The sequence below is a fragment of the Scleropages formosus genome, chromosome 23 (genome assembly GCF_900964775.1).
Source record: "Scleropages formosus chromosome 23, fSclFor1.1, whole genome shotgun sequence".
Taxonomy (NCBI): Eukaryota; Metazoa; Chordata; class Actinopteri; order Osteoglossiformes; family Osteoglossidae; genus Scleropages; species Scleropages formosus.
Genome location: NC_041828.1, coordinates 3412617 through 3429682, shown reverse-complemented (window position 1 = coordinate 3429682; position 17066 = coordinate 3412617). Strand labels below are relative to the sequence as shown.

General features: G+C 46.4%; 1 protein-coding gene across 1 annotated transcript in view; it reads right to left on the bottom strand.

The window, feature by feature from the left end:
* dlgap3 (discs, large (Drosophila) homolog-associated protein 3) overlaps positions 1 to 17066 on the bottom strand; it is a 35112-nt gene that overhangs the window by 11505 nt on the left and 6541 nt on the right. The gene's annotated exons all lie outside the window — the stretch shown is intronic.

Below are 17066 nucleotides of genomic sequence, written 5' to 3'. Positions count from 1 at the left end.
AAGTGGGATTTGAACCTGGAAACTTTGAGTTCAAGGGCAACAGCTATAACTACTATGCTACCAGCTGTCCAGACTAACCCTCCCTGGTACCCTAAAATTGATCTTTTAACAAAATCGAAATGCCTTTGGGTTTAATTTCACCTGATTTATCAATGAGAGAAGAGATAAGTAAAACATTTAACATTTCCACTAAAGCCTGTTATGTGGGTCACCTTCAAGTCAGTGATTAATAGCACTTGGAGCACGGGTGGTACGAGGAGAAGGATATGGCTGATCCTCTGTGAGCGCTCCACAAACTGACCTCATCTGCAAGTTCACCTCACAGACTCCGTTGAAAATGTGCTGAAAGACCTCGGAATGGTCATTTTCTGAAAGTAAACGAATTTTTTAAAATCCTTAGATGATCACAGGGAATGAACCTTGTCCCAATAATCACTCTCCCTGTCAAAACTTCGCAAATTAAATGTGACTCTGTGAAGAGAATTACTGTGATGGGACTTGAGCTACAGCTGGAGAACAATACAATAGAATGATGGATAAGAAGGGAGACAGAGTGAGAGAGCGAGCACAAGAAAGACCAAGATCATCTTCCCCTGTTTCTGACTGTCTTCTCCTCATGCCAGTCACTGTCAATCAGTTTCCTGTTCTTATCTCATGGTTGACTGACCTCAATAAGGAGGAAATGGGCGACGAAATTGAACAGTGAGTGCAAGAGTGGTGGTGTGCGTGGAGGAGATTAAAGGGTGCAATTGTCAACACTCCCATCACCCACTCTCTTCCTCAAGCCAGCGGCACCTATCATGCGTGTGTCATCGTGACAGAAAACAAAGTGAAGTGCCAAGCAACCTCTGAACTCCCCGCCCATGACACTGTCACCACCGTAGACTGTCCTGAAGTGCCCCACTGCTGTCTTCTCCTGCCTAGACCCTAGTGTCATGTGGATCACTATAGCCAGCTTTGTCTGCAATCGTGGAAAAATGGGAAGAATATGTTAAAAGTAAGAACTGAAGTCTTCCACCCTAACTCCACGTTGACTGACAAGCAGTTGTCGTGCCAGACGAGAGCGGCAAGAGGATGCCCTGGCAGGTGGGGTGGGGGTGGAGGGCATTCAGCAGAACTGAAAGCATAATCAAAATGAGCAAAGAAGACCCCTGCAGCTGTTGCGTGAGACTTGAAGTCCTCGGGCTGACACAAAATTAAGATTTCTTGCTTGCAGACAATATAACGGCGGTTGATGTCTCCAGGGAGAGAGGGTGCAAATGCGCAAAGTGCACATTGGACAAATGGAGGTCAGGAGGCATTGTGTGGATAGGACAGCCTGGAAGAATCCAACACAAAACACAATAAGACGATACAGCCCACCTTGGAAATGCGAAAATGTTATCACAGCTCCGCATGACCTTCTGTATTTTGTCCCACAAATAATTGCACTATTCAGAAGAATGTCCAGAAAAAACAAGTAAACAGGAAATGTGTGGTTATATGATTACTCCTCTAAACACATCCCATTAGCATTGTGTCTTCACAAAATGACAGTGCGGAGGAAGCTGCAGTAAACTCCCAATCTGTCAGCGTAATACCGAGGTAAATCCCAATTCTCTGTTCCTCATTCTTCTAAATTCCAGGGTTTGACAGTGAAATTTCTTCAATACTTTGCCAGAATAAATGTGGACAACTTTTGCCCATTCTATTGCCTGTTAGCTATGTGAGACAAATAGCAAAAGCTGGAGCACATATAGGGACAGCAGATAGCGTAGTGGTTGGAACTACTACCTTTGGATCCAAAGGTTGCCTTTTTTTCTTGCTTACTGCTGTAGCACCCTTGAGCAAAGCACATAGCCTGTATTGCGACAGCAAAATTACCCAGCTTTATAAATGGGTAAATAATTGCAGGGAACATAACATTGTAAGTCACTTTGAAGAAAAGCATCAGCTAAATGACTAAATATAAGTATAAGAAAGGGAGGAGGAGGTGAGGATGTGCTGTCACTGCCAGCAAAAACGGGCATCAACACAGGTGCTGGGTTCAAACTGTGGAGGGAGACAGGCCTAGCAGTTTTAATTGGCTGTCAGCTGGCCGCTGCTGAGCTGTCAGAACGTAGGCCAGTTAGAGAACTAACTGTACTCCCCCTTGGAATTGATCAATGAAAACGGGGCACGAAAGATGTGAGCAAAAGTTGCTTTCCTTTCGGTGCAGAAGCTGTAGGGACTCATCCGCATTCATCTTGCACGAACGTGATTTACCGAAGGCGCCCGTTGAGCGTGCAATGCAGGTTGGATATATAGTGACATGTTTAGTTTCCAAACGAGCTAATTATTTGAGCTTCAGTGCCAAGTTTGCTGGGTCCAGCGGATAAAGTGGTCTCGGAGAGCATTAAGCTAAAGCTGAGGCTTTTGAGGAAATGAACAATTGTGGTGGATATAGCCAGCGTGCTCGGAAAATGAACAACCACGCTACGGAAGCACACAGTGATTACAGTCGAAAGAGAAATTCAGGCGGGGCGATCGAGAAGCCGACACTCCCGGGGTCTGCTCCACCTGCTCGCCTCGAGCTCATCACAGCTTCTGTTCAAAGAAGGCCCAGTGGGTATGGCTCCACCCTGCTGTGTGAGGGCTCCCATCCGCCGAGAGTTCTCGCAATGTACGCGAATTGTTCAGCAATTTCAGCGAGGGGAATCAAGGGACCGAGAATTAGGCAAAGGAAGCGAGCATTGAGCACATTACTGTATCCAGCTACACCGTCACAGAGCGAGCTGCTGCAGTGGGTCCCGCTTTGAACTTTGAGCTCAAAGTCAAGTGGTCAGTAGCCCAACTGATCCCCTTCAACCCTGTGTGAAATAGACTGGGGGAAGGTGATTCATCACAAATAATCCTGCCAGGGAGCAAAATAACTTTTCTACAAGAGTGTCTCATTGGTCAACAGAAACAAAGAGGTCGTCCACTGGCACCGGCACGCCCCTCTGGATGGGAAGGACTGGCTCAGCGTTTTACACTCCTTAGCAGCGATAAAACTCTTACAAAGGCTAAGAGACAGAAGTACGGCTAAAAGAAGAGAGGGAAAGAGGAAGAATCGGAACATGAATCCGATACGCTAAGGATGGATAGAGGGAGCTGGGGAGGATGAGAGATAGAGACAGAGATAGAGACAGAGACAGACACGGGTGCAGTCAGAATCACAAATGAGGGATGATGTCGTATCAGCTGAGCAGTTTCCTGCGGACGGGCCTGTCTTAATCGTACCTCCCCACCGAAGTGCATCTCAGGTGAGAAATTGTCAACTTTAGAAGTGCAGTCACCACAGATACTGAAAGAAATTCAGAAAGCATGGTGATAAAAACAACAACTGTCCGACAGGAAGCCAACTGCCCAATCAGTTTAAACCCGCCAACAGAGAGAAGAAAGGGAAGAGACGACTGTGAACAGTTATGCTGTGGCAGTCCTTTAAAATGCTTGGAAGACAGAGTGGCTCTTTTCCCGAACACGTGTTTTCGCCAAGATTTGGCTGACAAAAAAGAGAGTGAGCACTTGTGTGTTTGAAGAAAGCTTCCTCTCTACCTTGAGCTTCGCTCTTTGATGTACTTCACCGCTACCTGGCTGGGAGAATAAGGGATCATATTTCTGATAGGGGGCAGTCACTCTACAGCCACCACTTCAAGATTCACCCACAGAGCATGAAGCCCTGGTGATGCTCCACCAGTTGAGCAGGCTTCCCTCACTTTTAACTCAGAAGGTCACGCCCTTTGGAATGGATTTTCCTTTTTTTTTTTTTGTGGACAGTAAAAACATCCAATGTACTGCTATAGGATGTGTACAGATACACACACACACACACACAAGGTTGTGTCTTTCTGGAGAAACGCAGTTATCCGTCCCAGACGGCACTTGCCACAGCAGAACCCAAAGCAGCGGGAGGCCATGATAGATGCACACAGCTTTCATCGGCGTTGCTAGGTTACGCAGAAACGGCTGCACCGCTATATGAATTATAAGCGCTTCCATTTCGACTCACCAGTATAGTAAAATAAAAATAAAGACAAATGTAGGAGAACAAGCATATTTGCTTGCAGTGTTGACTCCCGATAATGGTGACTTATTTTACTGCTGAAGATGGGAGTATTCATGCTTTTCCTGGGGTGTCCATGTCAGATCAAAGACCCAAAGCTTTTAAAGGCATCTAGAGCCCTATTCACTTCGCCCTGACCATTCGTTCAGCGACCGAGCACTAGCAGCAAACCCAGTGACCACCAGTGCAAGACCCCAGTAACATAAAGATACAAACTTTTAAAGTCCACAGTTCTAACAAGTTTGTACTGTAGCTGCCTTATTTAAACACATGTGTTTTCTGTCAATTTAGAAAGCATCTTTATAATTTAATTGTGAATTTAAATTTATTTCTGTATTTATTTCAGTTCTGACTTGGGTGTGTCTTAGCTGAATGTGTTAAGTGGTTATGCTGGAGAGGAAGTAGGATGTTGGTTTGGTAATATAAAGGTAATACTTCATTACCACTTGTAGGAATACCTCACTCCATCCAGAGGAGTCCAGGCACCACCATCTGACCCCTTATAGTACACATATTTTCAGCTGAACAGCATCCTCTACATTAATTTATTTAGCTGGCACTTTTCTCCCAACTGACTTACAATGTTAAGTTATCTACAAATATTTACCCATTTATATTGCTGGGTAATTTTACTGGAGCAATTTAGGGTAAGTACCTTTCTCAAGGATACTATAGCTAGTGGTGGGATTCAAACTGGTAGCCTTTGGGTTCAAAGGCTACAGCTGTGACCACCATGCTACCAGCTGTCCATGCATCTTCTAGGACATCATATAGAGATACGTGAAACTTTCCTTGTTAGTGCCAAAAAAATAATGGTCTATGACCTCTCTATAATTCTCATGTCGCCAAGACCCTTACATTTACATTTATTCACTTAGCAGATGCTTTTCTCCATAGCAATGTACATCTCACAGAAAATACACTTTTGTCTTCAAGTATATTGAACCACAAAGCCCTGTTGCAAACATTGCTTGAAGTCTGCACCTCGATATCAGACTTCTGTGTTGAGGGCGACCTTTCAGAGGATATAAAAATTTGAAGTATATGTTTATCAGCTGGTTTTTATACCTTTTCCATTTTGCTGAATGTAGTTTTACACTTTCCACTCACATTTAAAACTCAAACATGAACGATGGTCCAACTCTCTGTCCTCATAGATCCTGGCATCGTCCCCGAAAATGAACACTTTACAACACTACGCATAACAAAGTTACGGATGAACACCAGCAAGAGACAGAACAGATGCAACAACGAATAACAAAGATGTGTTGAAAGGAGATGAGACATAACGTTGAAATCAAACAAGCAGCTGTGGATACCCAGTCAAAGGTTCAATGGGAACCTCAGATTTTCAACTTTTCTCATCACTGTAGTTTCTCAAGAGGAAAAATTAAAAATTGAAGCAGTTTTCATTTTGCTAAATGAAAAGAAGAAGGAAAGAGGACCTAGAAGACTCAATCATTCCCTGGACCCCAGTGAAAGTGCTGTGCTTCTCCTTTGGCCGTTTGGTAATGCCACTTGCGTGGCTTCCAAAACTGGAAGTCCACTCTCAGTTTTGGACCTGATGCGGTGGAATGAGCTCCTTCTGTTTCTCCGAGCTGCTGAATGCCTCCCTCTCAAAAAGCATCTCTTTCAGTTCAGATCACTTAAAGGCTACATAAAATTGCATCATATCTGTCATCGTCTTTGTATTTCCTATGAGACTCAATGCCACAGGCAGCTACTTGTACAGTGTGTGCCGGTAAATACGGTGTTAGACAAACAAGCTGTACTTCCATGCTTGAGTGTCTGTATCCAAACCTCTTCATCTGCAAAAGAATGCACTTTCACTCACTCGCGTTTGAGAAAAAGTATCTGCGAAAGTAATACATGTAAATAAAATAGAATGAACTCTTCTGCTCATCTGGAACGCCATCTCCAAGAGGAAGTGAAGGCACCTCACACTGATTGACTTCCTGTGGCTCGTCACTGTTTCCTGCTTGTTTTTAGGTGTGTTGGAGAACACGGTGTATGGGTATGGGGGTGGGTACTGGGGTGGGGGGTTAATGACCTAATCAGGAGCTAATTTCACTTGATGAATTTTTCTCATTGCGTTGATTTCCAGAGTAGAAGCGACCCGGCTTAGAATATCACCGAAAATGGCAGGGCTGGAGACTGCTGGGGTGAACGGCTCCAGGTTCCAAATCACCAGCACTGTGGTGGATTTCTCCACTTCTCCTGCTCTGGGGCAAACGTGTTGTAACTCTGTGTTAAAATTTGTTACACAAGGGCTGAGCGTATGAGAGTTTGTATGTGTGCAAGTGTGTAAGTATGTGTTTAAGACCGTATATGTGTGTGTCTGTGTGTGTGGATGCTGACGTGGTCTGTGAGGTGGGGGAGCGTGCTCACACTGCTCTGCCTGTGCACCCAGTGTAAAAGTAAGTCACCCGTGCTCATCGCTCTTATGATCTATGAAAACCACACAACAGCGGTCCACAGTTTCCAAAAAGGGGGGTTGCAGTCCTCTGGATGCAGGAGTAGCTGCACGATACACCCCCCAAGGAGGCTGGTCGGCATGGCAACCTTTATGAACCCTCCTGTAGGAGAGAACTCTCCCCAGCTTTGCTTTATTGCAGATGCTGCCTTTACCGATCTGGACTGCAGCCTGAGCAACAACTAAATCCCAGGTACAGAACAATTTAACTAAAGCAAAAATGAAACTCCAGATTCAGACTAATTAAACCAGGACCGGAATTAAGACCAAGATTCAGATGAATTAAACCAGTGCTGTGATTAAACTCCAGATTCAGAATAATTAAACCAGGGCTAGTGATTTAGATCAAATATATCAGAGCTTCAATGAATAAATGAACAAATCCAACAGAGAGATCAACCTGGAATGGGCAGGGTCTGTGATTGGACAGTTATAGCTACACAGTCCCAACAAAGGCATTTCCAACAAGTTGCATGAGGACTGCTTTGGACTTGTGAATCCACAATCTTTATTAAACTTTCCCAGAAACATCTAAACTTCCTGGCAGTTTTTCTGTGTAGGGAAACAAAACAGGCATTTGTGGGCTGACTCATAAAATAACCGATGGGGACATGCATACATGGGAAACGGAGCACACGCTGGGGCATCCTTGTTCCGTGTTACATCTGAAGAACACTAAATTAAACAGCACGGCTAAGCCTCTCCTGCCGGCGGTGGACTGCAGTTTGCTCAGTGACTTGGCTTAAAATTCACCATGCAGTCTGGTACAACGCTGCAGACACGATATTATGAAACAAAATTCTTTTTGCTGCTTTGCTGTGTCTCCAAAGGGGGGGGGGGGAGGGAGTAATAGGGTAGTATTACTGACAATGCTGTGAAAATGGAGGGAAAGTGATTTAGGTGCCATTTTCGTTTGAGAAGAAAAGTATGACGTTGGCCAGTGTAAAGGTGTTGAAAAACAGTCATTTCAAAGGAAAAGTGGGCACTCAACAAAGGGTCGGTCTCCCCCTTGACCAAGCCTGAACACAAGGTCTACCTTCCAACTTTCAGTAAGTTATATTTCAGCATGCTTTGCTGTGCTTTCTTTGGTCGGTAAATATCAAAAAACTCCTTGCTGTGCCTTTGGCAGCCGAGGACAGTGGAAGCAAATTAGAGGAGAAATTACAGTCGCAGGGAAAAAAGTGAGGCAATAATAAACAATCATCACGCCGAGTGATTGACTGGACGCTGTGCTGATAAACCGTGTCAGTTCCAGCAAAGCTGGGCACAGGCTATAAAAAACCATTATTAGTAATGGGCCACGTTCATTTTACAGTTGTACACATTAAGAATGAGCCCCGCTTATAATTAACAAACCACATGTCACAATCTGATGAGGCATAAAAAAAATTAGAGAAAACAAACCCCAATAAACACAGGGACTTGCAGCAAAACCTCGGTGTATCGTCTAGGAAAGGATGATGAAGGAGAAAACAAAACGATATGGCTAATCCCTCAAAGCTGATGTCCCTTAGGCTGCCGAAAGTTGGGTAGCTACGTAGCTCCCACCTGCTCCTCTTCCCCTCCATCCGTGGAGGACCTTCCCCCAGCAGGCCTAGAGTTGCACAAGAGCACCAATATGCTTTCCCAGCATGATCTCCCAGCATGCTCTCCCTCCGGCATGCTGCCTGCTGCGGCGGCCCAGGATAACCCACAGACATGCTTTTGTCGCTTCCCTTCTTGGCAGAAGTAGGTCACCTCTTCTCCGCCTGCTTTTCCAATAAACACCAGGACCCAACACTCCACCTCCTCCCATTTCCGGTTGCCTGCTCCTCTTGATCTTCCCGTGGAAGGGCTGGCACCCAATGGAGATCCAGCTCCTTTTTAAATGAAGATATCATCTGGCAGACATCCGGAACACATCAGCCGGCAGGAGAGGAACAACAGGTACTGAATGTGGTGGCACGGGCAGGGGGTGGCTTGTCAGCACTGTCAGGGACCATTCTCCTCCTTTCACTGGAAAGGCCTGAATGGAAGCTGTCAAAGCATTAATCAGGACTGACGGGGAGTAAGAATGGAATATTCATGAAGAGCGGGCGATTGATTGCGCGACCATTGTTGGACGTCCTCTGTTAAAACGCAAACCTGAAATACATCATGCAAAGTCCATTTTCTCTCTCCCTGCGTAATTATGGGGTGGGCGTGGAGGCATCTAATGAAGCCTCTGATGAAAAACAAACTCCTGCAAAGGAGCATTAAAGTTGTCTCTCTCGGGGGTCTGGGATTATTCCTGACAACACACCCCCCCACAGCTGTAAAATTCACAAGGCACCTCATCCTCTGATCGTGCATATATTGGCATCAACATGGAATCGATGGGCTGCGTGGACTTCATGTTCTCTTATGGCACATTTTTCTGATTTGACCTGATTTTGAGTTTGAGTTCACAAAAAATCCAGATTCATCTCCGTCCTTGCAAGATCAGAGCTGAATGTAAGGCTTTGTATTGTCTGCACGGGGACACCTGACGGACAGCCCTGTCTCGCCAAGCTGCAGGGCCCATCTGTGTTTAATGCCACTAAATCCCCTTCTGCAAACACTCCACCCGCCATATTGATCAGTGTGCTCTAGCGGGGTATGCTGTCAGTCACTATCGTTATAGACACATTTGGCTGAACAAAGGCATACCAACATGCAGGAGAGAGAGTGGCAGAGTAGGTAAACGGATGATGGACAGGAGCATGGCTGGCTGGCTAAAATGCCAAACGCTGGGCAGAAAGCCATCCCCTCAGCCCACTGGCCCAGAAGCTCATTAACCCCGAGACTCCCACCAGCGCCAACGGCAAGCTGCTTCCGGCCAGCTAGCGTCCCCGGAATCAGAAACCAACCAACCAACGCCTACTCTTAGGTACACAGGGACACTTCATCTTAATTGCACAGCAAAGTTTGTTTGCTTGTGAGCAATAAAAACATCAATAATAGCAGGAGTACATGTCTTCTCCAGAGGATGAAAAGAGAACATGTGATCTCGAAAAGTCATGGACTGCGGCCAGCCGTCACGGCGCTACAGTTAAAGCCAGCGTTGGTGATGCTCTTCTTTTGGTGTTTGTGGGGGAAGAAAAAAAAGGACGGCTTGGCGAGAGAGACCAGGGAGAAAGGAACGAGCGGTTCTGTGCCTCCATTTACATTTACGTTTACGTTTATTCATTTAGCAGACGCTTTTGTCCAAAGCGACGTACATCTCAGCAAAAGTACAATTTATGCATTACATTGAGAGAAGGAGAAGGAAACAAAGGCTGCGTTCGAATGACGCTTTCCAAGGCTGAGACCTGGACCCAAGGGCAGCTCGTTTTTGCAGTGAAAACAATTTCACCTACTGTGCACCACAAACTCAAAACCTGCTGTTCTTTTCTTTAGGCTGCACTTCATCTTCATCTTCCCCTTTATGTTAATGCGACACTTTTTTCTTTCTTCTAAAGCTAATTATGTTTAAAGGGTGTTTTGCTTTCACTTCCACAATTTCAGCGTCCTCATTTTGAAATGTGTCCAATATATCACATTCCCATCAACTGCGCAAGGACCGATGCGTGAGGATTCGGTCGGATCTTGACTTATTGACAAGATGAAACCTTGGCTGTTGACCTAATCAATATCTTTGCTCAAAATCTAATTACGTTTAAAGAAAATGTTCTGAGAACGGTGACTAATAACGTTTTGCTTGCCTGAGTAAAGTGCAGAAAATGAAACACTGGTGCTTCGAAAGGAAGAGAAAAAAAGCATAAATTAGAGAGGAATATAAAAAGGCTCCACAACCAGGAAGCTCAGCAGCGACTGATTTAGCCATCATCTGTCAGTATGGAGATGTATTGCAACTTGGCCATTTCATCGAAGCAAAACATACAGCGTGCATCTATTCCTAAGCAGGGAATTTTTCTCTTTCAACGCCGTTCTGTTTTATTTATGACAATAACCTTTGAAGATGAATAAATATGGCACTGGATGCACAAAATCATGGAATCTCGTCTAGGCTCAAACTGGAAAAAAGACACAGGTATGGAGTGTACGGAGGAGCAAGGAATGGGCTGAAGACAGGGGGTGGGGGTGGAAAGGGACTCAGATATTGCCTCCAGCCCAAAACAGCTGTGACAGCAACTCCAACATCCTTATCTTCAACAGTGCTCCTCCACAGTGGACTGCCAGTGGTCCGGACAATACCGGCAGTCTTTCCAAGAGTGTAAAACCAGGCTGGCGGGGGCGAGTGTGTAGTCGGGGGGCCCCATTCTGAATTACGGAGGAACGGCTCATGGAGAGGTGCTCTCTAATCAGGCGGAACGGCTTGTCAGGGTGCGCGCTCAGAATAATCTAATTAATCGCAATCACAATAATAATGAAATGAGCTTAGCTCCCATTGATTGCATTGGCGTAAACACTTCCTGGACGTGTTGGCCTGCTGTCAGCCGCATCTATTGCGCTTTTCCTGACGGAGGACAAGCTGAGCCTCCCCTCTAGACCCCAGAATGCATCTTAGAGCAAGATCCGTTTTACCTGTATGAAGCAATGAAAGCAGCACGGTTCCACCCCGCCATGCCATTCTCACATGGCCGCTGCAGCTGCTGTTCCTGTTTCCCTTGGGCTGAGCGCAACGGACCCACCGGGATTCCATTACAAATGGCAGCGGATTCTCCGCTGTGGGGAACATTCCAGAAAAATGATTCTGATGCCATGTCAAACACGATTCACATTTTTTCCCGGTGATTCATGGCTGTTTGCTCCCTGGTCCATCATCATCTGTCAAGTGACAAGGACTCGCCTTGTGACCAAGCCTCATTACAGTTTTTGACTGAACTGAGCCACGCTCTGATTAATGTGGGCTTGAGCACTTCTCAAAGCATCACCTCCCCGGACCTCTTATTTTTTTTCCCACGCAGCCAACTGCCACTTTCATCCCACCAAAGTTAAGTCAGTCAACAGGAAGGCAGAGGTTTGACATGTGTCAAAATGACCAACCGGAGTGACCGAGAAAGGGGACGCTTGACACGTCTAACGGTGACGCCACGTGTTGTCAAATGTGATTCATTGTCTCGGAGCAGCCAGTTCACAAGACCGTACAAAAGATGTACAAATGGCACACTGCCACACACAATCGCCACTCCAATTCACTCGGAAACAGGAAGAACGAAGCAGGAAAAAGCTATGGCAAGGGATCGGAATGAGCTGAGTACTGGGTTTGTCGTTGAGCCCAACTTTTAATTGAAATGGCGTAATCAGAAGCTGTCCTTTGCAGAAATACCTCTGTTCTGCTCCAAATGAAAGAGCAGAATTTCTCCATTCTTCCACCTTATGAGATGCCTCATCTTCCATAATAACTGTTCCTCTCCAACACAAAGGGCCCAGGCTATCCTTCAACTGTGTCTTTGTCTTGTGTCGAGCTGCACCGCAGTGCATCGGTGCTGTATGAGGACCTCAGGTCTGAAATCTCCTTCAAACGTTTGCTTCCATGCCTCCGTTCTCCCGAATACATGAAGCAATAAAAGGCTCTGCACCGTTAATTAGCTCCTGCAATACAGCACCAAAATATAATTCCCCTAGGAACAAGGTACGCCGTGGATGCCAACAGCTGCATTCCTCTAGTCTGAATGTGTTGCGGTTTGACAGTGATTCATTATCCTCACCGAGCTAATACACTTAAAGGCATTTAAAACCTTAAAGGTTCTTAACAGTCCTTAAAGCAGAGAGATGATATCGGCAATGTCTCCTCAATGACAGGACTTGGCTCGCTGTGACACCGGTCTGTCTGCCTTATTGATGAGGATGCAGGCATACTGGAAACTGGACAGTAACACTGGACGTACAAAACATGGGCTTGTATCATAAGCTGAAGACGTCAGAAGGGAATTCTGATCATTGATGATCGCCCTTAAAGTCCTGGAAAAGGTATCGAATTCCTTCCTGTGACACGTTGCACTAACCTTCTCTCCTATCGGATGGAAGATGAGTAAAACCAAGGTGCGAGACGAATGTTTCTCTCGTTGTCTTCTCTGGCTCCTTAGAGAGCTGAGATCCGACAGACCAGGCTGCGTCTCTGCTTGGGGCTTCTGTCATCCTTCTGCTCCAGCACATGATGTTCTGGCTGGAGGCATGGACTTGTAACCTGAAGGTTGTTTATTTGAGACTCAGAAGCCTTGTATTAAGCTAACAGCAAGGTAAAGCACTATCCTCAGTGTGTAAGCCTGTCTGTGTGTACATGCATCTTTGCCTGTAAAAAAATTCTACGTCAAGTTCTTCTATTTCATGTCCTGGCTGGTCTGCAGTCTTAATTTTACTTTGGTGTCATGATGGGGAAAATCTGTTCAAAACTAATGGAGTTGGCTACTCTCGCAGGAATGAGGTTTCACTAGGATCCTCTGCCTGCTAAATTTAGATCTGTGAGTTGGGAAGTATTTCGGGCTTCTCCGTACCGGGCGGAGACGATTGTGGGTCAACGTGTCTGTCGCAGCATAGATGACAAAGCAATTGCACAAAGCACGTCTCGTCGATGAGCATTTTCAAACAGAAACCCAGAAGCTCAGAAACTGCTGACACGAGGTGTTGTTCCTCCTGGGATGGCCTGGGCAAGGTTATTTCACTCGCTGCTCTCTTCCAACGATGAGAAATCTGAACTACTTTTTCCTCCCAGCAGCCGGCTAGAATTCAAATTTGATGAAAACGAAGCGAAATCCACAGGAAATTAAAATTTCATGAATACAGCGGAAAGGAGATAGTCTGCGTATGAAAAGCGTGTGGGGAAAAAGGCGGTCGACACCAACAACTGAGTCGACACGTGTCACGGGGGGGTGCACATGGGTCATATTTGAGTGGGACTGTAGACTCAGTCACAGCACCGGTACAGGTCTATGATTTGTCATGCCAGCAATCGTGCACCTAAAAAGGTATTTTACACACACGTTACGCCGTTCATACACCTTGATGCAACCCCTGGCACACATACACACACCATGAAAAACGCTAGTTTTCTACCTTTGCTACCGTAGCTACACGCACGTGTGCGCTCATACACGTGCCTCGTCTCCCCGAGTGGCCTTGGGGAAAACAGGAGGCCCCATATCAGGGCGCTATTGGAAGCCAGGCCCCACAAGGCCCTGGGGCAGCCCTGAGCGTCACATGATTTGATGCTCGCAGTTGGTGATCTAGTTTACGAGGAAAGACATATGGGATATGTACATAATTCATGGACCTTTCGCAGTGTTCAGCACTTTCCGATTCTATTCCCCTTTCCTTCTGTGCAGCATCCCCAGAAATTATTCTGGGCCCATTTTCCTAACTCAAACTCCTGCCTCAAATTGGAGGGAGGAAATGGAAAGATGGGTCTGGCACAGCCCGGGGGATTTCCAGAACAAATCAGCAGCAAGCATGCTAGCTCCACAATGCTTGGCCAGCCGCTAGTTACCTTGGTCGGGTCTCTCGTTGCCAGACGTGACAGTGGAAGCCGAGCTAAGAAACGGCAACAAGTTCTTGACTCCGTGACAAAGAAAATCAAGCGGATACCTCATTAGGATCCCAGAGGATTGGTGAGGAACCTACAAGCAGAAAAAAATGTCAGCCTAATGCTGACTACTGTAGACAAGAGTAGTTCAGGAACCCAACATACGGACTCGGGAGTCTGCACCGTGACATATTCCAGGATTCTCCAGCAAGCATAAAGATGTTTTGCTTGCTGGCTTGGCTTCTCACATCGCCCTCAGCCATCTTAATAACCAGCACCACGCACCCAGAATGACCCCACGGAAATCGTACTAATTTAATTAAACCTGAGCTAATATGGCTCCCAATCCCAGGATTCCTCTGGAAGTAGCTCCTCTGGGCCCCTGAATCACAGTGTAACTGAACCTGCAGCCAACCACCCACTCCCACGATGCCCACACTTGGTGAAACGTGCTAATATTTCTCAGATCTGGCAGAGAGGGGTCCGGGATGGGGTAGGGGGTGATGGTGGGGGAGGGGGGTGGCATTGTAATGCTGAGATGCTGCTTTGACAGGAACAGAATGATGAATTCAGAGGATCAAATGTCACACTTCTCAGAGGCTGTTGGTGGGTGAACTTGGAAAAGCAGCATGACGGCACAGGGAGTGAGACTGAGACAGAGAGGGAGAGAGAGAGAGAAAGATGGAGGGAAAAGATAGAATAAGTGTGAGAGAAGAAAAGGATCTCAAATGCTGGTACCCACTGGAGGGATAAGAGCCACGGATAATCCTTGTATCCATTGTCTCATATTTTGAAACTAATTAATGTCATTCCCAGCTTCATAATAGGGCTTAATGAGGAAAGGGGAACTCGTGTTGCGGCAGCACAGGGAGAAGGCGGACAGAGGGAGAAAACGAGAATAATGGAGGGAGTCGATAGGCAGACAGACAAGCAGAGACAGAGAGAGAAGAGCTCGGCGTCAGCGCCAGAATGTTTGTATGTTAGCAACATTTGGAGTGAGTGAGAAAAGTTATCGTACATTACTTTTGAGCATAATTAATTTGCAGAAGAGAAAGGTGTCACCTTAGGTTCTCAGGTTTGCCTCTGTGTGCCAACCCTGGGATCGCGTGGTACAAAAGGTATGGGAGACCCTCCAAACTCATTTGGCAGCAGGTGTAGAAATGAGAACAAAGGGATGCAGAATGGGGCGGACATGCTAATGAAATATGGTAAAGAACTGAGCTTTAATCAAGGCAGAGTGAATGAAATGTGGTTAAGTGCCCCTCGCCCTCCTAATTCTTACGGTATAACCACCCGCAAGGGTTCCCAGTGCTGACTCCCATTACCTGGACCTGGATCTAAGTGCCCGGGAACCTCCAGGACAGGTTATGGTCAGCATTAATAGGCTAGCTGCACTGGTGTAAGTGGGTGTGTGTGTGTGTGTGTGTGTGCGTGTGTGTTTTCATGGTAGGAAGTCGCATCAAGTGGACGTGGTCAATTTGCCTGCAGTAAATGGGAAACCAGCGTGCCGTGCCCTGCAACGTGCAAACGAGGGCACTCGTGTAGTGGCCACACCCCTTGCTAGACACTGAAAACGCCCCCTCCACCCACCCCTGCCAACCCCCCCAACCCCCCCAACCCACCTCCCAATGTGTTGGCTACAGGCAGCGTGCACAATTAAACTGTGATGAATTTTACACGACAGTCAGACCTCAGGCCATTTTCCCACCAGGGGAGGTGCTTGCCTGCTTATCGCTGAATATTCTCCAGACTTGAGAAATTATGCAAATAATTTACGACAAACCTTGTTATGCGTTTAGGCTCAGTGCAGGCAAACCAGACCCAGCGGAGGGTAAACAAAAACGGCTCTATGTGTGAATCTGTGTATTTATGCGGACATGTTTGTCCATTTCTGCATGAGCACGCTGTGTGATTTATATGTGAGGGTGTGCGTCCATGTGCGTGCGTGCATGCGTGTGTGTGTGTGTGTGTGTGTGTGTGTGTGTGTGTGTGTGTGTACACGGAGGGGCTGTCAGCAGACCGGCTGGAGTCTATCCTGTATCTGCGATTCCTCTGGGTCACTGTGTACACCCACACACATACACACACCCACACACACACAGTGCAGTCTAGGGCACAAGCCTCACACTTAATGCAAAAACAACATTATAAAACAGTGAAAGGTTAAGTGAAAGACAGAATAAGATGACTGCTCTAGAGAGCCATCCCAGTGTTATTGGTGCCAACACACAATGAGCTGCATAATGAGTTCGCTGAGAGGGAAACGCTGAGCGCGCGGCGGTCCGAGAGGGCAGGCGGTGACCTCTGTTGGCAACCAGAAGCCCTCCTGCACCTGCTGATCAGAGAGGAACACACTCAAAATTACCACATTGATGTTTCGAGAGGATCATAATGAACATCCGCAAAAGGCCGCCGCTTCCTGAACGAACACAAGCTTAGCGAGAGATTAGTTACATTCAGTACTCCTGAAATGTCTTTCATATTCTCCTCGTTTCATCGCTGTAGGAAAATAACCACTCTTTCCAGAGTCCAGCAGCCCCGATCACCACGCACGTTGACCAGCAAAACGCATTACATTTTACTTCCAGGTCAAAGGTCACACGTTCCCAAGTCTTTCGATCATGTCCCTCGTCTCTGGAACAAGTCCTTGATTCATTCAAAGAGCTGAAAACAGTGGAAGGCAGACTGCTAAATGGACACAATCAGCAAATAAAACACTTCAGTGGCTTTATCTCACCTTCTTGGCGTGGGAGAGTGTGATACGCTGCCATGACACATTTTATACTCTCCGTCTTCTATCTTGGATCAGGAGTAACCCCACCTTGTAGCGACACATTCACAAAGTGTAGCTTTCCACAAAATGCTAATGCGTGTTTGAGATTCCCTACTTTGAGGTTTCTTCGTGAAAATGTGCTGATGTTGCCTTGGTGACTGGAAGGAAATCTCTGACTCTTTAGGACAAAGTCCTCGATCCCTTGGTTAGGACATGGAAAAGAACAAATGAAGATGAGGATGGAAAGTGACAGGAACATGAAGCAGATCTGATGAGGAGCCTAAATAACATTTAC